The sequence below is a fragment of the Macaca fascicularis genome, chromosome 10 (genome assembly GCF_037993035.2).
Source record: "Macaca fascicularis isolate 582-1 chromosome 10, T2T-MFA8v1.1".
Taxonomy (NCBI): Eukaryota; Metazoa; Chordata; class Mammalia; order Primates; family Cercopithecidae; genus Macaca; species Macaca fascicularis.
In genome coordinates, this window is record NC_088384.1 from 82,299,435 (window position 1) to 82,323,334 (window position 23,900).

Below are 23,900 nucleotides of genomic sequence, written 5' to 3' on the forward strand. Positions count from 1 at the left end.
GCACTTTGGGAGGCTGAGGTGGATTGAACCAGACGAGATTCTGTGGGCATGGCAGGAGAGGGACTCCCTATATCCAGGAGTTCGAGAGCAGTTTGGCCAAAATGGTAAAACCCCATCTTTACTAAAAATACAAACATTAGTTAGACGTGGTGGCAGGCAGCTGTAATCCCAGCTACTCAGGGGGCTGAGGCAGGAGAATTGCTTGAACCCAGGAGGTGGAGGCTGTAGTGAGCTGAGATTGCACCACTGCACTCCAGCCTGGGCAACAGAGGGAGACTCCATCTCAAAAAAAGAAAAAGTTTCATGGCCGGGCATGGTGGCTCACACCTGTAATCCTAACACTTTGGGAGGCCGAGGTGGGTGGATTGCCTGAGCCCAGGAGTTCGAGACCAACCTGGGCAACATGATGAAACCTTGTCTCTACTAAAAATACAAAAAATTAGCTGGGGATTTTGGTGCACTCCTGTAATTCCAGCTACTTGGGAGGCTGAGGCATGAGAATCACTTGAACCCGGGAGGCGGAGGTTGCAATGAGCCGAGATTGTGCCGGTGCACTCCAGCTTGGGCAAAAAAAAAAAAGGTTTCACACCACATCACATAACCTTTGTTTTTTTTTGTTTTTTGTTTTTTTTTTTTGCGGCAAAAGGGGTCTCTCTGTGTTGCCTAGGCTAGTCTGGAACTCCTGAGCTCAAACCATCCTGCCCCTGCCCCTGCCTTTGCTAGGATTATAGGCATGAGCCACTCCATCCAGCCAGATAAACCTTTTAGGCCGTGTCGTCTGAAATTTTCTATGCTGATTTCATGATGAAAATTTTGGTTATGATGTCCTAAATTGATATGGTCCTTTAAGTAGAAAGGTTAATTCTTCATACTATCCTATGGAAAAGGAACCAGACGAGATTCTGTGGGCATGGCAGGAGAGGGACTCCCTATATCCAGAATAACACGTAAGAAAGCGTCATTGAGATAATTTACATAAAATTCACTTATTTAAAGGATAGGCTTCAGTAGTTGGTAGCATGTTCACTGAGTTTCATAACCGCTACCATCTGGCTGTCATTTGTGGTTACTCTCCCTTCTCCCCTTTTCACCCAGCCCCTAGCGACACTAATCCACAGTCTATTTCTATAGCTGTGCTCTTCTGGACATATAAATGGTATCATACAATATGTGGTTTGCCAGGCACGGTGGCTCACGCCTGTAATCCCAGCACTTTGGGAAGCCAAGGTGGGCAGATCACCTGAGCTCAGGAGTTGAAGTCCAGCCTGACCAACATCGTGAAACCCCGTATCTACTAAGAATACAAAAATTAGCTGGGCATGGTGGCGCGTGCCTGTAGTCCCAGCTACTAGGCACACTGAGGTGGGGGTATCGCTTGAACCCGAGTGGCGGAGGTTGCAGTGAGCGAGACTGTGCTATTGCACTCCAGCCTGGGCAACAGAGCGAGACCCTGTCTCAAAAAAAAAAAAAGTATTTTTTTGTGATAGACTTTTTCACTTAGCTTAATGTTTTCAAGGTTTATCCATGTTACAGTGTGTGTCAGCACTTTCACTTTATTGCTGAATAATATTCTATTGCATGGATGTATACCACATTTTGTTTATCCATTAATTAGTTGATGGAGATTTGGGTTATTTTCACATTTGGCTGTTATAAATAATGCTGTTATGAACATCTGAATACAAGTTTTTGTGTGATCATCTTTTTACTTTTCTTGGTAGATACATAGAAGTGGAATTACTGGATCATATGGTAATTCTATGTTTAACATTTTGAGGAGCTGCCAAACGGTTTTCCAAAGTAGGTTCTTCAGAATTACATGAGGGTTCCAATTTCTCCGTGTCCTTGCTGACAATTGTTATTGCTGCTCGTTTTGATTATAGCCATCCTAATGGGTGTGCAGTGGTTTTGGTTTGCATTTCCCTAGTGACTAATGATGTTGAACACCTTTTCATGTGTTTATTGGCCATTTGTATGCTACCTTTGCAGAGATGTCTATTCAAATTCTTGGCCCGTTTTTTTGTTTGTCTTTTTGTTTGTGTTTGAGGCCAGGTCTTGCTATGTTGCCCAGTCTGAAGTGCAGTGGCTTGTTAATAAGATCATAGCTCACTGTAGCTTCAGATTCCAAGAGGTCCTCCTGCCTCAGGCTCCGGAGTAGCTGGACTAGAGGTATGTGCCGGGTCATCCAGCTTTCTTTGCCCATTTTATTAGGTTACTTGTCTTTATATTGTTGAGTTGTAAGCGTTCTTAATATATTCTTCACGACTCCTTTATCTGGTATGTAATTTGCAAATATTTTTTCCCCATTCTGTAAGATTCTTTTTCACTTCCTTGCTGTGTCTTTTTTTTTTTTTAATGTGAGACGCAGTTTCACTCTTGTTGCCCAGGCTGGAGTGCAATGGCGCGATCTCGGCTCACTGCACTCTCCGCCTCCTGAGTTCAAGCGATTCTCCTGCTTTAGCCTCCTGAATAGCTGGAATCACAGGCATGCACCACCATGCCTGGCTAATTTGTGTTTTTAGTAGAGATAGGGTTTCTCCTTGTTGGTCAGTCTGGTCTCGAACTCCTGACCTCAGGTGATCTGCCCACTTTGGCTTCCCAAAGTGCTGGTATTACAGGCGTGAGCCACCGCACCCAGCCTTGCTTGTTTCTTTTGCAGTTAAAAAAGTTTTAAATTTTGTTAAAGTCTCTATGTATCTGTTTTTCTTTTCTTGCTTGTGATTTTGGTGTCATATCTTAGAAACCACTGTCTAACCCAAGGTCATAAAGATTTACCCCCTCTCCGTTTTCTTTTAAGAATTTTACAGTTTTAGCTCTTAAAGTTGGATCTCTGATCCATTTTAAGTTAATTTTTGTATATGTTTGAGTTAGGGGTCCACCTTCATTCTTTTACATGTGGAGTTTTTCTTTTTTTTTGAGACTGAGTTTTACTCTTGCTGCCCAGGCTGGAGTGCAGTGGCGTGATTTTGACTCACTACAACTTCTGCCTCCTGGGTTCAAGCGATTCTCCTGCCTCAGCCTCCTGAGTAGCTGGGATTATAGGTATGTGCTACCATGCCTGGATAATTTTGTATTTTTAGTAGAGACAGGATTTCTCCATGCTGATCGGGCTGGTCTCGAATTCTCGACCTCAGGTGATCTGCCTGCCTCAGCCTCCCAAAGTATTGGGATTATAGGCATGAGCCACCGTGCCCGGCCACACATTTGAACTTTCAGTTGTCTCATCACCATTTGTTTAAAGGATGACTCTACCTCCCATTACATTGTCCTGATACCCTTTTTTGAAAATCACATTTAGGTTTATTTGTGAATCCTCAATTGTATTCTCTTAATCTACATGGCTACCCTTATCCTAGTATCTTTGTATGTACTTATACCCCACTGTCTTAATTAATATAGCTTCATATTACTTTTGAAATGGGGTAGTGGGAGTCCTCCAATTTTGTTGTTTCTCAAGATTGTTTTGACTATTCTGGGTCCTGTGTATTTCCATAAGAATTTTAGGATCGGCTTGTCAATTTTTGCCAAAAAGACAGATGGGATTTTGAGAGTGATTGCATTGAATCTGAAGATCAGTTTGGGTAGTATTGCCAAGAATTACATATTTTTAACTGAAAAATTTCTTGAGACAATATTTATCTGCATGAGGAGCAGTACATTATGATAATTTCTTCCAGCCTAGTCTAGTCTACTTCATTCCATTTTTTCAAATTCAGAAATTGCCATCGGTCAGGCACGGTGGCTCATGCCTGTAATCCCAGCACTTTGGGAGGCCGAGGTGGGCAGATCATGAGGTCAGGAGTTGGAGACCAGCCTGGCCAACAAGGTGAAACCCCGTCTCTACTAAAAATACAAAAATTAGCTGGGCGTGGTGATGTGCGCCTGTAATCCCAGCTACTGGGGAGACTGAGGCAAGAGAATGGCTTGAACCCAGGAGGTGGAGGCTGCAGTGAGCTGAGATTATGCCACTGCACTCCAGCCTGGGTGACAGAGCAAGACTGCGTCTCAAAAAAGAAAGAGGCCGGGTGCAGTGGCTCATGCCTGTAATCCCAGCACTTTGGGAGGCTGAGGTGAGGTCAGGAGATTGAGACCATCCTGGCTATCACGGTGAAACCCTGTCTCTACTAAAAATACAAAAAAATAGCCAGACATGGTGGCATGCGCCTCTGGTCCCAGCTACTCAGGAGGCTGAGACAGGAGAATTGCTTGAATCCGGGAGGTGGAGATTGCGGTGAGCCCAGATCTCGCCACTGCACTCCAGCCTGGGCAACAGAGCGAGATTCCATCTGAAAGAAAAAGAAAGAGAGAAAAGGAAGGAAGGAGAAGGAAATGGAAGGAAGGAAGGAGAAAGAAATGGAAAGAAGGAAGGAGAAGGAAATGGAGGGAAGGAAGGAGAAGGAAATGGAAGGAAGGAAGGAGAAGGAAATGGAAGGACATGGAAGGAAAGAAGAAGGAAAGAAGGAAAGAAATTGCCAACCCCAGGCACTGATTTGAGTACTCTCTCTCATGGACCATTCATTTTCTATTGTTTGAAAAATATGCTTCATGTCAGTGGTCCTCAACCTTGACAGCAAATTGCAATCACCTGGGAAACTTTAAAAAACTACGGATGCTGGACACATCCATGAGACCGGGATGCCGTTGATGAGAAATTCAGCCCGAGCACTTCCAGGTGATTCCAGGGTACAGCCAGAGCTGAGCACCATTGCTATAAGTAAACTAAAATTCAGATATTTATACTGCTTTTAAAGCCTTTTCATAGTCGACTGAATGGGATGGAAATGTGCATGTTGCTAACTTACAGGTCCTTATTTTTTTATTTTTTATTTTTTTTACTTACAGGTCCTTATGTGTCAATTTGATGACAAATGTATTAGGTCTGTTTGTGCACTTTCGCTTAATGTAATACGACCTGTGATGCAGTTCTCTTGAGAAATTGAATGATTATGTTGTTGACTTGCCTGTGGGTGTGTAGGGTTGTCCCTGGTCTATGTAGAGAGCAAAGACAGAGCTGAATGTTTGGAGATCATCTGTCATTTCTCAGGAATTTTCGTGTCTGCCTTTTTGCAGTAGGAAATGGATTGAGAAGAATATGTGGGAAATTCACAGCTATTTTAGGAATTGTCATATAGAGACCACTAAATCTATTGGTTAGAATTACTGTTGATGTATATGAAGCTATTGGTCAGAATTAAGGTCAGAATTAGTGGAAAAATATCTGGACTGGTGTCCTGTCCTAGAGAGATTAAGGAATATTAGGATTGTGGTGGAATGCTTATATATAAAGTAGCTTATTTTACTCATTGAATATTCTTTTATCTGGTTATATTTGAAAGTAAAATGTGGCTGGACGCAGTGGCTCACACTTGTAATCCCAGCACTTTGGCAGGCTGAGGTGGGCGGTTCACCTGAGGTTGGGAGTTCGAGACCAGCCTGGCCAACATGGTGAAACCCCATCTCTACTAAAAATACAAAAATTAACTGGGCGTGGTGGCAGCTACCTGTAATCCCAGCTATTTGGGAAACTCAGACAGGAGAATCACTTGAACCGGGTGGCGGACGTTGCAGTGAGCCAGGATTGCGCCATTGCACTCTAGCCTGGGCCACAGAGTAAGACCCTATCTCAAAAAAAGAAAAAAAGAAAGTAAAATGTGCAGATATACAATATATATAACTATTTTTTTTCAAAGTAGAGATTATACGGAGGGTATTTAAGCCTGTTTTTTACTAAGCAATGTATCTTAGACATGTAACTAAATAGTCCTTTAAAACATGGTTATTCACAGCTCATTTGTGCTGAATACATCATGTTTTATTTGACACATCCTTCTATTAGGTATTTAGCTTATGAGCCATTTTCTGCTGTGGTAGACATAATACAGTGGTGAAAAGCATTGTACCTAAATCTGTGTGCATTTTCCTGAGTATTTCTTTAGACTAAGTTGTCGGAAGGGATATCGTTTGCATTTCTAAGGCTTTAACACATAAGTAACATATATGCCAGAGACCTCCTGCATTCAGGTTAACACACTGGGAAGTATTGCCATAATAAAACATTTTTTCTTTTTTATGCCAATTTGAGTGAAGAATGGAATCACCATGTTTATTTTGCTTTTCTTTGATGCCTAGTGAGTTTGAGCACTTTTTAATGATTCTTTTGGTCATTTATATTTTGTTTGGCTTCCTGTATTTTTTGTCAGTTTTTCCAGTCTTGTATCTATCTCTCTTTTCTGGTGATTTATAGCAGTTCTTTTTATATCAAGGACATGAACACTTTGATAAATATTATACATATTTTCCCCATTTGCCTGGTAATTTTGTGATGTATTGGAGAACTAAGTCTAATTTGCAGATCTTTTTCTTGATTTAATTTTCAAATTAGAAGTCTCATTTTTCAAACTTTAAAGTTTCAAAGGAAACATTTTTCTTAAAGATGAATAAAAAATCTGTCAGAACATGATTTTGTTTAAAGTATTTTATAGATTTCTTATTTGCTTGTCTACTAAAATAACGCTTGGAACAATCAGCTGCCACCTTTGAATTTAAAAGAGAAGTAAAATTTGGAATTGAAGATTTTCCAATATTATTGTCTCTATATTTTAATTTTTTTTCATATATTTAGACATCTTTTTTGTAGAGGCAGGGTCTTTCTATGTTGTCTAGGCTGGTCTTGAACTCTTGGTCTAAAGTCATCCTCCTGCCAGGGCTTCCCAAAGTTTTGGGATTATAGGTATGAGCCACCATGCTGGCCCCATTGTCCCAGTAAATGTGAACCTTAAGTTTGGGCGCTTTTGGTGTTTAGACCCTTTGGGTACACATAATGTCCTTTGGGTTGATGGTGCTCTTTTGTGTTAATTTCTTTTTTTTTTTTTTTTTTTGAGTTGGAGTCTCGCTCTGTTGCCCAGGCTGGAGTGCAGTGGTGTGATCTCGGTTCACCGTAACCTCCGCCTCTCGGGTTCAAGCGATTCTCCTGCCTCAGCCTCCTGAGTAGCTGGGATTACAGGTACACGCCACCAAGCTCAGCTAATTTTTGTGTTTTTAGTAGAGACAGGATTTTGCCATGTTGGCCAGGCTGGTCTCAAACTCCTGACCTCGTGATCCGCCCGTCTCAGCCTCCCAAAGTACTGAGATTATAGATGTGAGCCCCCGCGCCCAGCCCTTTGCAGTAATTTCTTAGTTTTGCTCCAGTAGTATTAAATTGGAGACTTTTGCATTATACTTAGATAATAGCCTTAAATAACTCTTTCTAATTTTATCCTGTAGGCTTCTTGTTTAAAAATCGGCATCTGTTTGTATTCCAGCTCTCGGGAAGCACTCGTCCTAGCTAGGTTTTAGGGGCTTGCTAGTCTTGTTGGCTCCTTGAGGTTGTGGAGGGGGGCTTAATGTGTGTAGCTTCATAGCATCTGGCTCAGCACAGCTCAGAATAGGTACTACACATGCCCTGTGTGCATATCCTGGCATTTTCCCTTTAACCATCCCTAGGAGAAATGAGACCAGTATGGGTTCTGGTTCTGGGGCTGCCTCCAACTGGGTGTAAGACTCTGTTTCCCCTCTGTGCCTTCCATTGCCAGTGGTGAGCCGGGTTGCAGGATTTCTAAGCACCTTGTATTCATTCTTTCCACCCCCATCATTGAGCACTGTCTTTCGGCAGGGTGCTGGGGAGAAGCAGCCTGCCCAGGCTTAGCCATTTCTAGGTCGTCCTCGTTTTGAGTTCACAATTCTGACCTCTGGTTACTTTAATCTGGTTATTATCTAATCGTGATCACTCCTAGACATTTTGCAGAGGTTTAGAAAGTTTTGGGGCTGACAGACATAAAATAGGCTTTTCAGCTTAGTTGAAGGTCAACAATGCTTGTTCACACGCAAAGGCACAGTTTATGAAGGGAAAAATAGAACCATTTATGTTAACCGAGCTTGACTTATTAGCACCGATAGTTGCCATGGGAGTGTTTTTTTAAGTTTGTCTTTTTGCCAGGAATGTAAATTGGGGCATTACTCCTTAGATCTTCATGTAATTAGGAGGATGGACAAAGCCTCTATTTTTCTTGAATCAGAAGTTTATTATCCCATTTATAATATGGGAGTAAGTAAGGAAAGGTGTCTTTAATTTTTTTGTTTGTTTTTGTAGAGACCCTTGTTATGTTGCCCAGGCTGGTCTTGAACTTCTTGGCTCAAGCGATCCTCTTGCCTCAGCCTCCTGAAGTACTGAGATTATACAGTGTGAGCCACTGCCAGTATCTTTAATTTTTTGATGATAAGTACAACTTAGGCATCGAGCAAAACTATTTTTAGTGACTTGTCTTGCGTATATATTTATGAATTTTGAGCTTTTAAAAAATCACAAATAGGCCAGGTGTGGTAGCTCACACCTGTAATCCTAGCACTTAGGGAAGCTGAGGCAGGAGGATCACATGAGCTCAGGAGTTCGAGACCAGCCTGGGCAGCATGATGAGATCTCGTCTCGCTCTCTCTTTTTTTGAGACAGAGACTCGCTCTCTCCCCAGGCTGGAGTGCAGTGGTGCAGTCTCAGCTCACTGCAGCCTCTGTCTCCCCATTTCTTTTTTTTTTTTTTTTTTTTTTGAGACGGAGTCTCGCTCTGTCGCCCAGGCTGGAGTGCAGTGGCACGATCTCGGCTCACTGCAAGCTCCACCTCCCGGGTTCACGCCATTCTCCCGCCTCAGCCTCCGAGTAGCTGGGACTACAGGCGCCCGCCACCACGCCCGGCTAGTTTTTTGTATTTTTAGTAGAGACGGGGTTTCACCATGTTAGCCAGGATGGTCTCGATCTCCTGACCTCGTGATCCACCCGCCTCGGCCTCCCAAAGTGCTGGGATTACAGGCTTGAGCCACCGCGCCCGGCATCTGTCTCCCCATTTCAAGTGATTCTCCTGCCTCAGCCTTCCCAGTAGCTGGGACTACAGGTGCATGCCACCATGCCCAGCTAATTTTTGTAGTTTTTTAGTAGGGTCGGGGGTGGGAGGGTTTCACCTTGTTGGCCAGGCTGGTGTTGAACTCCTAACCTCATGATCCACCCACCTCAACCTCCCAAAGTGCTGGGATTACAAGCGTGAGCCACTGCACCCAGCCTGAGATCTTGTCTTTATTAAGAAAATAAATAAAAATATAATACGTGTTCATTAATAATGGGTAAAGTAGAAAAGCAAAAAGAAATAGGACACCACCTGCATCTGAAACCCTGGGAGGATCCAGTTAATATTGTAGTAAGTGTCCCAGAATGCCTGTCTTGCTGAAGAAGTCATGTTCATAAAGAGAGAGATGTTCTGCCTTTTTTCACCCCACTTTGTAATAGATCATAACTATTTCCGTGTGTCATGATAGAGTACTGCAGAATGGCCCAGTAGTATTTTATCATACAGTGTTTTACTATCATAATTTATTCATGTAGTCCTTACATAGTGGATTCTACTTGTCCTACAATTGAAGTGTATACAATTATATTCATCTAGTTACTTTTCTAGAACAATGATTTTACTGGATATGCATTTTTGTTATTTTTTTTGAGATGCAGCTTTGCTAAGCCGCCCAGGCTGAAGTGCAGTGGTGTGATCTCGGCTCACTGCAGCCTCCTCCCCCCACCCCCCGGTTCAAGCGATTCTCCTGCCTCAGCCTCCCAAGTAGCTGGGACTACAGGCAGGCATGCGCCACCCCGCCTGGCTACTTTTTGTATTTTTAGTAGAGACAGGGTTTCACCATGTTGGCCAGGATAGTCTCGATCTCTTGACCTCATGATCCACCTGCCTTGGCCTCCTAAAGTGCTGGGATTACAGGCATGAGCCACCACACCCAGCCTGGATATACATTTTATTTTATTTTATTTTATTTTATTTTATTTATTTTTTTTTTTTGAGATGGAGTCTGGCTCTGTCGCCCGGGCTGGAGTGCAGTGGCCGGATCTCAGCTCACTGCAAGCTCCGCCCCCTGGGTTTACGCCATTCTCCTGCCTCAGCCTCCCGAGTAGCTGGGACTACAGGCGCCCGCCGCCTCGCCCGGCTAGTTTTTTGTATTTTTTAGTAGAGACGGGGTTTCACCGTGTTAGCCAGGATGGTCTCGATCTCCTGACCTCGTGATCCGCCCGTCTCGGCCTCCCAAAGTGCTGGGATTACAGGCTTGAGCCACCGTGCCCGGCCCTGGATATACATTTTAAAGGAGGTGGATATTAAACATTTTTAAATTATTTTGACCAAAAACATCTAGCTGAAAATGGTGGTGAATATTTCTCTGATTTTGGAATGGGGAGGGACTTTCTTTTCTTTTTGGGATGAAGTCTTGCTCTTGTCCCCCAGGCTGGAGTGCAATGGCGTGATCTCGGCTCACTGCAACCTCTGCCTCCTGAGTTCAAGCGATTCTCTTGCCTCAGCCTCCTGAGTAGCTGGGATTACAGGTGCCTGCCACCATGCTCTATTACTTTTGTGCTAGAAAGTCCCTCCCTGGCCGGGCACGGTGGTTCACGCCTGTAATCCCAGCATTTTGGAAGGCCAACATGGTCAGATCACCTGAGGTCAGGAGTTCGAGATCAGCCTGGCCAACATGGTGAAGCCTTGTCACTACTAAAAATACAAACATTAGTCGGTATGGTGGTGTATGCACGTAATCCCAGCTACTTGGGAGACTGAGACAGGAGATTGGCTTGAGCCTGGGAGGTGGAGTTTGCAGTGAGCCGAGATGGCACCACTGCATTCCAGCCTGGGCAACAGAGTGAAATTGTCTCAAAAAAAAAAAAAAAAAAATCTAGGAATGGCAAGTGAGGTTACCATCGTATTCTTTCATTTTCTTTTTTTCTTACCACTGCACCAATGAAGAAATACATAGTTTTCTTCCCTTGTGCTTTGTCAGTCGGTCTGCTTTCCCAGAAAGAATTGGGAAGCTTTTTCATTTCCCATTTCTTACGAGGAAGGCTGGGAAATAACTAAGAATTTGTCTGGGCCTAGCACCTTTTGGAGAAGAGTAATTTGCTTTTGTAATTTTCTCCATTTATTGTTACTTGTTTAGGTTTTCTTTTTTTTTTCTTTCTTTTTTTTTGAGACGGAGTCTGGCTCTGTCGCCCAGGCTGGAGTGCAGTGGCCGGATCTTAGCTCACTGCAAGCTCTGTCTCCCGGGTTCACACCATTCTCCTGCCTCAGCCTCCCGAGTAGCTGGGACTACAGGCGCCCGCCACCTCGCCCGGCTAGTTTTTTGTATTTTTTAGTAGAGATGGGGTTTCACCGTGTTAGGCAGGGTGGTCTCGATCTCCTGACCTCGTGATCCGCCCGCCTTGGCCTCCCAAAGTGCTGGGATTACAGCCGTGAGCCACTGCGCCCGGCCCACTTGTTTAGGTTTTCAAAAAAATAGTTTTTGGCCAGGCATGGTGGCTCACACCTGTAATCCAGCACTTTGGGAGACTGAGGCAGGTGGATCACTTGAGGTCAGGAGTTGGAGACTAGCCTGGTCAGCATGATGAAACCACATCTTTACTAAAAATACAAAAATTAGCCAGGTGTGGTGGTGGGCACCTGTAATCCCAGCTACTTGGGAGAGCCCTGGAGGCAGAGGTTGCAGTGAGCTGAGATCACGCCACTGCACTCCAGCCTGGGCGACAGAGTGAGACTCCATCTCAAAAACAAAAACACTGAAAAAATAGTTTTCCCCCTAAAATTGCCTGTTTCATCAAGATTTTCAAGTGCATACATGTGCTGCTTTTGTAAGTCCTTGAAAAAAATACAAACATTGGGAATGATAGTATAAGGAGTTAAAAATAAACTTAAAAAACAAAATGTGTTTTGAATTTGCCCTTGTTTTCAGAAGATATTTGTCATATTCAGGAAGTATCTTTTAATTTGCATTGAAGATATTTGGTTTTTGCTTTTTAAATCAGGAGGAAGTGTTTTGTCAGCCTTTTTGGCATCTACTGAATTGATATAATGATTTGGCTGCTCAAAGGTTCTGGCCTGTTATGATACTGGCCCTGGCATTCTCTCCTTCCTGCTTTTGAAGAGTTAACATCCCTTTTTAAGGAAATGATGGTGAGTCAGTGGTAGATGTTAAATAACATAGTAAGATACACAGATGGCAATTCTGTATTATTTCCTCCCCAGTTTTTTGTTGAATGTTTTCTATATGAAGTCAGTGTCTGGAAACCACAGCATGTAGTATGTACTTTTGCACATCCTCATTAAGAAGCAACAGAAGCACCGTGAACAGATTCTTGAGAGTTCAGCGGGCCTTGATGGGGGAAAGTCATGTGGCCGTCAATGTGTCCCAAGTGATGTTTCCTCTGACCTGCCACAGCACTTGGGCTTTGATCTCAGCCCTGTAGCCTTGCATGCAAAGAACAGAGTGTGGTGGAGCCTGCGAATGGGAGGTGCTTTCAGCGGAGAGCTCTGCCAGAAGTTCAAGGATGCTCACTGATAGCTCAGTCTTGTTTTTGTTTGTATTGTGATTCCTTCTGCTTAGCTCCTTCCTCAGAGATTCCTTTCTCAAAAATCTATTTACATGTTCCCAGTATTAGAACCTCTGACCCAGTTCTGTGGTTTGGTCTCAATACTTGCTCTGTGCAGTAGTAAGTCAAGTCCTTCCAGCCATCTTGCCACTCAGCTTAGAAAAATACTCTCCAAAAACATGTCTTTAAGGAGTCATAGTACTTTCGCTTCTCCATTCAGAATTTTCCAATGATTTGTAGCTAAAAATGACATTCTGTTAATTTGCACTTTGCCCTCATGGAGCCGTTTTTAATTAATAGTTTTTAAAAAGATTTGCAAAAGAAGCATACACATGTTGAAAAATAAGTGTAGCTTGTCAGACTCGTATTTAGTAAATTGAGAAAGTCACACGATCTTTTCTTATGTCCACCCCACCACTTCAAAGCAGTTTGATCTGTATCCTTGCCAGCCCTGTTCTGTGTACACAAATGCATACTATGTAATTATCTTTTCAATAAAAGTGAAATCATAACCACACATTGTACAACCTGTATTTTTCAAGGAACTGTATTTGTTATTACAGTTTAACTGAAAGTAAGCCATTCTTTTAAAGTATCTTTTTTTTTTTTTTCATGTTTTTTCATTATTCCTCTTGACTAGACATTGATGGATGTCACCTTTGTGCCTCCCTTCTGACATTGCAAATTTCTGGTAAACATAGCTTAAGGCTTGGCATAGTGGCTCGTGCCTGTAATCCCAGCACTTTGGGAGGCCGAGGTGGGTGGATCACCTGAGTTGGGTTCAAGACCAGCCTGGCCAACATGGTGAAACCGTGTCTCTACTAAAAATACAAAAAATTAGCCAGGCGTGGTGGCGGGTACCTGTAATCCCAGCTATTCTGGAGGCTGAGGCAAGAGAATCTCTTGAACCCGAGAGTGGAGGTTGCAGTGAGCCAAGATTGCGCCCCTGCCCTCCAGCCTAGGTGATAGATCGAGACTCTGTCTCATTTAAAACAGCAACAACAACCCCCAAAAAACCCCGCAAAAAACCCCACATAGCTTAAGATAGATTTATGGAATGGAGATTTTATTTTGAGAAATAAATTACTTTTTGTTTTCCTTGCATGCAAAATGTTTTAGAAAGGGAAAGACATCAGTTTCTTCATTCACATTCTAATAATTTAAAGTGAGTATTTTTTCCTAAACAGCAAAAGACCAGTGTTTAGTTTCCAAATTAAAAAAAAAAGTAAAAGAAATAGGCTCATTAGTGGTTCATTGAAGACTGGACTGGGACCAGTTCGATAGCATTTGTGTGCTATTTAACTTCGGGCCATTGGCGATTGTTGATGCTAACTTGTCCAAGAACAAATGGTGAAAGTTGATGTCTCAACATAAGGATTTTCAAGTGAAAATCTGGCTAAACTGTTGGTTGCCTTTTTCTTCACAAGGGAGGACCAGGCTCATGGCTGGGGCTGTGATGACTGTTCCCAAGACAGCCACTGAGTCAGGCTCTGGGTTCCCTTTATTGCAGAACATTGCACAGATGCAAGAGTGGATAAAGCATAGCCATTTAATAAATGGTAAAAGGAACATCTGTGTACCTGCTAATACCCCGTTTAAGAAATAGAATGTGACCGGCTTTTTGAGAAGCACCCTCCCCATGTGCTAATCCATTTTTAAGAGGCTTTAAAAGAAGGTGACTTAATTTTTTTTGTTGTTAAATCAAAGGCCCTGTGCTGGGGAATATGGAGTTTAAAAATTATCAATGAAGAAATCCCAACTGATAGCAAATCAGTTTTTTTGCTTTTGTTTTGAGATGGGGTGTTGCTCTGTTACCCAAGTAGGACTGCAGTGGCACAGTCACAGCTCACTGCAGCCTTGACCTTCTGGGCTCAAGGAATCCTCCTGCCTCAGCCTCCTGAGTAGCTGCAACTACAGGTGTGTGCCACCGCGACGAGATTTTTTTTGTTTGTTTGTTTTTTGTTTTAGAGATGAGGTTTCACTATGTTGCCCAGGCTGGTCTTGAACTCCTGGCCTCAAGTGATCCTCCCATCCCAGCCTCCCTATAGTTGTGAACAACCGTGCCTGGCCCCAAATTGCTATTTATTTATTTGTTTATTTATTTGAGACAGAGTCTCACTCTGTCAGCCAAGCTGGAGTGCAGTTGCACAATCACAGCTCACTGCAACCTCAACCTCCTGGGCTCAGGTGATCCTCCACCTTTCACTCTCCTGAGTAGCTGGGATTACAGGTGCATGACACCATACCTGGCTAATATGTGTGTGTGTGTGTGTGTGTGTGTGTGTGTGTGTTTTGTAGAGACCACCCTATTGCTCAGGCTGGTCTTGAACGCCTGGGCTTAAGCGACCTGCCTGCCTTGGCCTACCAAAGTGCTGGGGTTACAGGTGTGAGCCACTGTACCTGGCTGAAAATTGTTTTTTTATGGGTGTTCTAAAATACTATCTTTCAAAATACTTTGTAGAAATGGAGAGTGGATTTTTTTTTTTTTTTTAGACAGAGTCTTGCTCTGTCGCCCAGGCTGGAGTGCAGTGGCACCATCTTGGCTCACTGCAAGCTCTGCCTCTGGGGTTCACGCCATTCTCCTGTCTCAGCCTCCCGCGTAGCTGGTACTATAGGCACCTGCCACCACGCCCGGCTAATTTTTTGTATTTTTAGTAGAGACGGGGTTTCACTGTGTTAGCCAGGATGGTCTCGATCTCCTGACCTCGTGATCCACCTGCCTCGGCCTCCCAAAGTGCTGAGAGTACAGGCGTGAGCCACCGCGCTCGGCTGGAGAGTGGATTTTTAAAGAACTGAAGGTGCAGTTTGTGACCCTGCCTAGGGACAGGCTGGGGTCTTGGAGGCAGTCCATAAAAATGAAGAAGTAGTAATAGAGCAAATTCTAAGCTTGAACATGACTGGGTGAAAAATAGACTCCATTCATGCACAGTGCCTCCTGCTAGGTTTGTTATTACTTTAAGTTTACCATTTGCTTTTCTCCAGCTAGGTCTTGACTCCACTAACGGGGACTTCTCATACGGCTTTGAACTTGGACCTTGGCGCATAAGCAAATGTAACTCAGCGACTTGTAATGGAAAGCATATGGACAGGTCTACGCCACATCACTTAGGTGCGTGTAAAACACAATCTCCGGTTGTGTTTCCTTTTCTTTTCTTACTTTTTCTGAAACAGGGTCTTGCTGTGTCACCCAGGCTGGAGTGCAGTGGCACGATCGCGGCTCGTGGCATCCTTGGCCTGCTGGGCTTATGTGATCCTTCTACCTCAGCTTCCCAAGTAGCTGGGACTACAGACGTGAGCCACAGTGCCTGGCTAATTTAAATTTTTTTTTTTTTTGTAGAGATGGGGTCTTACTTTGTTATCTAGGCTGGTTTCTAACTCCTGGGCTCAAGTGATCCTCCTGCCTCTGCCCCTCAAAAGTGCTGGGGATATAGGCGTGAGCCACCATGCCTGGCTAGTTATGCTTCATGGTAGAATTGGGCTGGCAGCTCTGTAGCATTAGAACCCTTTTGTACTTGACCTTACCTTTGTACGTTTTTTACCTGTCGAGAACAGTCTAAATGCACAGCCTTTGGAATAATGAATTGTTATGTTAATGTTAATGATAAGGTAATGGACTTCTTTAGGCCAAATTCCACGTAAGTAGATTAAACTAGAAAATAAACAGGCACAGTCTTGCCACTTATATTAATTACAAAGTAGGAGGTAAATATTTTCAGTTTTCTTTCATGCTTTTGACTTTATTAACAGCAAAAATTTGTTGAGTACCTCCTGCTCTTGGGGCCCTCCATGAGATTTATACATGAGGACCCTGGAGTAGAAAGAGATTTAAGAATTGTTTCCTCGCCCCTTTTCAAGCATTCTCTGCAGTTTAATTAATGAGACTAACCACATGTACATTACTAAGGTGCATTCTTTTTTTCCTCCTCCTGCTGTTTCCCTTATCCTCAAAGCTTGATGAACATTTTGATTATTTCTAATTTTTTGCTATTATAAGCAATACTGCAATCAGATTTCTTCTTGGGGAAAACATCTTAGCAGTAATAGTGATGGGCACAGTTCATGACCTGTTAAAAATTTGATATATATTGATAAATTATCCTGCAGAAAAGCCGCAAGTATTTCACATCTGCTGACACATTCTCTCAGATACTCTGCTTCTGGGTGTGGTGGTGCCCGCCCATAGTCCCAGCTACTCTGGAGACTGAAACAGGAGGATCACTTGAGCCCAGGAGTTCAAGGATTTAATGAGCTCTGATTGTGCCAGCGCATTCTAGCCGGGGTGGCAGAGTGAGACCCTGCCTCAAGAAAAAAAAAAGGATGCTGTCAGATACATTGACTTGTTAAAACTAAATTTATTCAGTATGGTGGATGTAAAATGTTATGTCAGTGTTGTTTTAAAAAGTTTTATGTGCAGTAAAATTTACTTTCTGTGTACACTTATAAGACCTTTTACAAATACTTAGAGGGGATCACTCCTTTTAAAAAAATTTTTAAGACTTCTAATAAAGGCTGGGCGTGGTGGCTCACATCTGTAATCCCAGCACTTTGGGAAGCTGAGGTGGGCAGATCACCTGAGGTCCGGAGTTCGAGACCAGCCTGTACAACACGGAGAAACCCTGTCTAAAGTACAAAAAATTAGCTGGGCGTGGTGGCGCATTCCTGTAATCCCAGTTACTTGGGAGGCTGAGGTAGGAGAATTACTTGAACCTGGGAGGCGAGAGGTTGCAGTGAGCTGAGATTGTGCCATTGTACTCCAGCCTGGGTAACAAGAGGGAAACTCTGTCTCAAAACAAAACAACAACAAGAAAACAAAAAAACACTTCTAATAAAGAAGTCTCTACTTACTACTAAAAACAAAACAAAGCTGGGCGTGGTGGTTCACACCTGTAATCCCAGCACTTTGGGAGGCCAAGGTGGGCAGATCATGAGGTCAGGAGTTCAAGACCAGCCTGGCCAACATGGCTGGTGAAACCCCATCTCTACTAAAAATACAAAAATTAGCCAGGCATGGTGGCGCACACCTGTATTGCCAGCTACTCTGGAGGCTGAGACAGGAGAATTGCACGAACTCGGGAGGCAGAGGTTGCAGTGAGCCGAGATCGTGCCACTACACTCCAGCCTGGATGACAGAGCTGGACTCAGTCTCAAAAAATAAAACAAAAAAAAAGAAAAGAAAAGAAAAATATACATCCCGAGATTTTTAATGATTTACCTTGTCAAGCCTTGTCAAATATTTACTTATTTCTGAAGGAAGAGGACACCTGGCTCTTTTCTTAGAGGTCACCTTTAATTCCAGGTCTTTCTTTGAAATCACTCCCTTAGTTCATCCTTTTTTCTCATTGGCACTTTACTGTCACAGTTGCCAAGGTCCTTTTCCTTGGATTAACACAGAAGCTTATTGATCTCCATTTTGATCCCCATTATCCTGTGGTGGACGACTGCTCTCCTTGCCTGCCCAGAAACTCATGTTGCATGAAGCCGTTCTGTGTTGATGTTCGTCTTTCAAGGCTACTTTGACTCCACAAAGGTTTTTCTTCCTTTGCTTCCCTGCCCTCTGACCTCCAGGTGCTGGGGTTAGGCTGTTGTGTTCAGCGCCCAAAAGCCCATCATTTGCCACCTACCTCTGGACCTCCCTGGTGGCATCCGTCTTGGGATTCCTGCCATCTTTCAAGACTGACCCTAATCTCACTTTGTAAAAGTCATTTCTGACAACTCAGCCTGGAGTTCCAGTGTCCCTGAGCTCTCCTGCCCAGTTTGATGGTTGTATGTGTTTTCTTTTATTTGCTAGGTGTCCGGGCTGTACCATCAGGTGGGAAAGAGCCTCAGCATAATGTGTCTCCATCTCCTTGCCCCAGCCCACCAAGGCAGTCAGGGATCTAGTTGGATGGTTGGTGTCATTCCATTTGCCTTGAGATGATCAGTACAGATGCTGAAATGTTACGCTCTTACTAAACTGAGAAAAGAGGAGGTTTGCTCATACCTTTCATTTTCGTCGTTAATATCATACAGATGACCGTTTAGTGCCTGGCTTTTATAGCTGAGAACACCCACTTTGCTTGGTGCCTGAAGCCTGCAGACTGGGTACCTGGTTCTGGTCGAAGGGTATTTTAGCATTTGCTAGAACCACCACAGATGTTGCAGGACTCAGATATAAACTGGATCAAAAGTTTTGAGCAGTGAAGAGAATTTTCTATTTTATTGGTGCCTGATTTCCAAGAAGCCTTGTATCGGGAAATCCTGGTGTTTTTGGTTTAGAGTCTTTGTGCTGTTGACGTCAGTGTCTCACTTTCTCATTACCAGACATGTTGTATAAAAATGCTGCGTTGCTTATGGTTTGATCAGTAGCAACAAGATAATTAAATATTTACTGGAGAAATTGGGTGGTTTCACAAACCTATGTAAACACTGATGGTGATTACAGAGCTTACATAAGAAGGTAAGGAAGGAAGATGGAACAGTTGTGTAACAGTTACTATGAAAGAGATTCCAAGCAAATTAGAACAAGTCTGGCCTTTTCAACTGGTTATTTTGAAAAATCAACATGTTAGTGTTGGATTAAGACCAGCTGTTTATAAATTGTCTAAGTTGTTTGCTGATTTTTCTGTATGGTATTAAAAAAATCAATAAATTTGTCTCGTGACTTCTAACGATAATCCTTTTTAAATACACATATTGTTTTGTTTTAGGTTTGCCGTAAACTGGAACTTTCAGATCAATAGCAATAAAGCCTTTCTGGATTTGAGTAGTGTTTACCTTTGGATGGGCCCTGTGTTTTATTTAGATTTCTCGTACTGGTTCTGGGCTTCCCTCGAAGAGCCCCTGCCTCCAGCCCTTCTGACCTTTTGTCTTGCGCTTCTCGTTAGCACAAGATTTCTGCTTCTGGATTTCTGCTTTGGTCTCTTTTATATCTGCCTCCTTCCCTCGTCTCAGTTCTGTGTGGAAAATTAGGTTATGGCACCTGCTCCCCATCATGTTATCTACCCAGCTGACTGTGTAGGATATTAATGATAGGGTTGGCTTTGATGTTTGGATAAAGATGGCCATGTCTCTGTGTGTGTTTATATGTGTGTGTGTGTGTGTGTGTGTGTAAAATCAAACTATCAAAAGTTTACACATTCATAGGATGTGGTCTTATCATGATTACCCTGGTTGTGTGCTCTGAAATAGCATTTTCTCTTTCCCTGATATCCACATTTTTTAGACTAGCAGTACCTAATACCATTATAATGGAAGTCACATATGTAATTTTGAGGTAGCTACGTTAAAGGAAAACAAGAACAATTAATTTTAGTAATATATTTTACAAGCTGATATATTAAAAATAATTCAACACAATCAATATAAAATTATTAATGAGATAGTTACATTCTTTATTTTCATGGTAACCCTTTAAAGTCTATTGTATATGTTACATTCATAGCACACACCAGTTGGACCAACACGTTTGAGGTGCTCAGTAGCCACCTGGGGCTGGTGGCTCGCACATTGGATAGCACAGTTACCACATTGCTTTATTTACCACTGAGCAATATGTTTTCAACTTCCAAGCTCTTGGAGTTTTCAGTATTTCATAATGTAAGCCCCCTCTATTTCAGGGACTATGTAGTAATACATACTCACACTTGAACGGTGCTACTAAAGCTTCCCCTTCCTCACCTTTTTCCTTTCTAATTTAGATTTTCAGTTGCCTGGAAAATGCATATGAACCAGTTCAACAAGTAAATTGATCTCCCCTGCCGCCCCCTACCTCAGTCTATAGGTATATTTTTCTTTTTTACCCAAGAATCACAAATATGTTCTATAGCTTATAATTCTTTTTTTAATTTTCTTTTTGAGACAGGGTCTCTCTCCCTCTGTTATCCAGGCTGGAGTGTGGTGGTATGATTATAGCTCATTAAGATGGAGTCTCACTTGGTCACCCAGGGTGTAGTGCAGTGGCAGTCTTGGGTCATTTTAACCTCTGCCTCCCGGGTTCAAGCAATTCTCCTGCCCCAGCCTCCTGAGTAGCTGGAATTACAGGCGCATGCCACCACGCCCAGCTAATTTTTGTATTCTTAGTAGAGACCGTGTTTTTCTATGTTGGCCACACTGGTCTGCAACTCCTGACCTCAAGTGATCTGCCTGCCTTGGCCTCCCAAAGTGCTGGGATTACAGGCCTGAGCCACTGCCCCCAGCCGAGGGTGATGCTCCCTCTTCAGCTTCCCTGGTAGCTGGGACTACAAGCACACACCACCACACCTGGCTAATTTTTTGTAGAGACGGGGTTTTGCTCTGTTGCCCAGGCTGATCTCGAACTTCTGGGCTCAAGTGATATGCCTGCCTTGGCCTCCCAAAGTACTGGGATTACAAATGTGAGCCACTGGGTCCAGCCAGTTTGTAATTTTGACAAATTAAAGTTTGGTTGCAATGAATGAGTCTCATTTCTTTTTCAAATAAAGAAGATCTAGGAAATGTGAAGAAGTGTGATAACTAATATTAGATAAAAATAGCCCTTGGAATAGTTGAGATCCAAGAATAAAAAGGATTTAAGGAAAATCAGGAATCCCTGAACACGGTAGGTTTACCGAATGTGAAGACTGCTTACCTTTTGACCACACCTTTGGTTTTCTAAGTTACTCAGGTGCCATCAGCACACCCTTAGGAATGAGAAATTTAGCCTCCTGGTTACCAGGAAACTCTGACCCTCCCAGCACTCTCTCCAGGAGTACACTGACTATATCAATAGGGTGTTTTTTCTCAGCACTGCTGTTGACTGCCAGAATTTCTCTTCTAGTTTGTCTTACCTGTATATTTATTTCAGTGTTGTCCTTAGATAATGGCTCAAGCTTTTAAGAATTATGAAAGTGACATATGTACACTGTAGAAAAATAAGGGGAAAAAACCACATACAATCCCATCATCTGGAGATAATCATTTACTATTTTGGTATCTTCCTTTCTTTTTTTTCTCTTCTTTTCCCTTCTCTTCTAGTCTTCTCTTCCTTCCTTTTTTTCTTGTCGTCGTCGTCGTCTTTTTTTTTTTTTTGAGACAGAATCTTGCTCTCGTCACCCAGGCTGGGGTGCAGTGGTGTGATCTCGGCTCACTGCACCTCTACCTCCCTGGTGCAGGGGATCCTCCTGCCTCAGCCTCCTGAGTAGCTGGGACTACAGGAATGTGCTACCACACCTGGCTAATTTTTTGGTGTCCCTTTGTTTTCTGCATGTGTGCACACACTGAAATGGGATTATCAGGTTTGTTTTGTAAACCTGCCTTTTTCTCAGTTTGATAATGCACTCCGTACATTGCTATGTCAGTCACCCATGTTTTAATCTCTGAAATATGCTCATGTAAGAATGTGCCCACAGTTGTACCAACCAGTCCTTTATTTTCGGCATTAATATTTTCCCGTCTGGTTTTGGATTACTCTAAGCATTATTTTAATGAACACTCACAAAATGAAAAATTTAAGCCTGTTTTAATTATTTTGCTAGGATAAATTTCTTCAGAGTGGAATTGTTAGGTCAAAGGCTATGTGTATTTTTAGAGCCTTTGGTGATGTTAAATTACCGTCTAAAAATGTTATGGCTGGGTGAAATGACTCACGCCTATAATCCCAGCACTTTGGGAAGCTGATGTGGTCGAATTGCTTGAGCCCAGGAGTTCCAAAACCAGCCAGGGTAACATGGCGAGACCCCATCTCTACAAAAAGTAGAAAAATTAGCGCGTGCCTGCAATCCCAGCTACTTGGGAGGCTGAGGCGAGAGGATCACCTGAGCCCAGGGAGGTCAAGGCTGCAGTGAGTCATGATCGTACCACTGCACTCCAGCTTGAGCGACAGAGTGAGACCTATCTCAAAAAAAGTAAAAAAGTTAGGGCAATTATTACTCCACTAGCAGTATATCCAAAGTGCTTGCATGCTAAAGGAAGGTTAAAAATTATTTAGTAAATTTATAATTTGTTGTGTAAATTACAAATGGTACATTTTATTTTTGCCTTTTTGATTTTTTGCTTTTTTTTTGAGACAGAGTCTTACTGTGTCACCCAGGCTGCAGTGCAGTGGCACTATCTCGGCTCACTGCAACCTCCGCCTCTTGGGTTCAAGTGATTCTGGTGCCTTAGCCTCAGGAGTAGCTGGGGCTACAGGTATGTGCCATCATGCCTGGCTAATTTTTGTATTTTTAGTAGAGATGGGATTTCACCATGTTGGCCAGGTTGGTCTTGAACTCCTGGCCTCAAGTGATCCACCTACCTTGGCCTCCCAAAGTGCTGGAATTATATAGGTGTGAGCCACTGCACCTGGCCAGATTTTTTTACATTTTTTAATAAGAAAGCTTACATATGGTCCTATTCCTGCTGGCAACAGAGAATCATAGTAAAGGAGTTATGGCAGCCTTAGGAATTCTTAGAGCCACGCAGACTACTTTTAAGTGTGTGTGGCTGTGACTAAGGGGTCCTGAAGCCAGCGTGCCAGAGCACCTGTTTTCCTGACCTGGTGGCTTGCTGGATACATTGTTAGGTATATGCCCTCCACTTATCTTCTGCTGATCACCATTTAGGAACTGGATAGACCCAGAAAACGTGGATCCCTGGCTTCATGAACCTGAGAAAAGCATAGCTTTGGATAACGAAGAACATTTGGCATGAATTGTGCTCCTTGCTTTGGGAGAATAGCAAAGAGTGCAGTGAGTGGTTTGGATTTTGAGGGGTGTGGAAAGGATTTGCTGAGGAATTGGTATTTAGATTCTCCAGGTGTTGCAGTATTTCCAGGTAGAGGGAATAGCAAGCAGGCTGTGTCCTCCAGCCTTAATTCAACTACTTTTGTTAGTTTTGAAGGCTTTTTCCTCTTTGCCATCATCTGGCAACTTTTTTTGAGACGGAGTCTTGCTCTGTCACCCAGGCTGGAGTGCAGGGGTGTGATCTCAGCTCACTTGCAACCTCCGCCTCCCTGGTTCTAAGCGATTCTCCTGCCTCAGCGCCCACCGAGTAGCTGGGATTACAGGTGCGTGCCACCACACCTGACTAATTTTGTATTTTTAGTAGAGATGGGATTTCACCATGTTGGCCAGGCTGATCTTGAACTCCTGACCTCAGATAATCCACCTGCCTTGTCCTCCCAAAGTGCTGGGATTACAGGTGTGAACCACTGCGCCAGGCCATCTAGCAACTTCTTGACCTTTCTTTATGCCCCTTGAATGTTGGCTTCTGGCCTGCCACATTTTTTTCCACTGTGTCTTCTAGCATCATCTCTCAGTCGTTGACTCATCCGGTCATGAGATCTCACTGTCCCTTTACCTTTTGCAGGGAGTTTTATTTCCAGTTTATATTAGCTCTCCCGGGCCCAGTCATCTCCCAGACAGCACTTTGGGATCCTGAGCTGGGAGTGTGTCTATACACCCTGTCCTACCTAGCTCTCATTTTTCCCCTTCACTGGTCCTGTGCTCCAGCTCTGTGGTGCTCTCTAGCTTCCTCTCGCCTCCCCAGTCCTT

At 43.2% G+C, this 23,900-nt stretch overlaps 1 protein-coding gene across 8 annotated transcripts in view; it reads left to right on the forward strand.

Annotated features, from left to right (window-relative positions):
• The window catches only part of SLC23A2 (solute carrier family 23 member 2), a 150,048-nt gene that overhangs the window by 15,042 nt on the left and 111,106 nt on the right, over positions 1-23,900 (forward strand). For 4 of the 8 annotated variants that reach the window (XM_045362547.3, XM_045362543.3, XM_074004824.1 and 1 more), the window contains exon 2: positions 15,418-15,544. The exons of 1 other annotated variant lie outside the window; for it this stretch is intronic. The gene's annotated coding sequence lies outside the window, so the exon portion shown is untranslated. The remainder of the gene's footprint in view (positions 1-15,417; positions 15,545-23,900) is intronic. 3 more of the 8 variants (XM_074004823.1, XM_045362544.3, XM_074004825.1) reach the window with 1 other exon arrangement.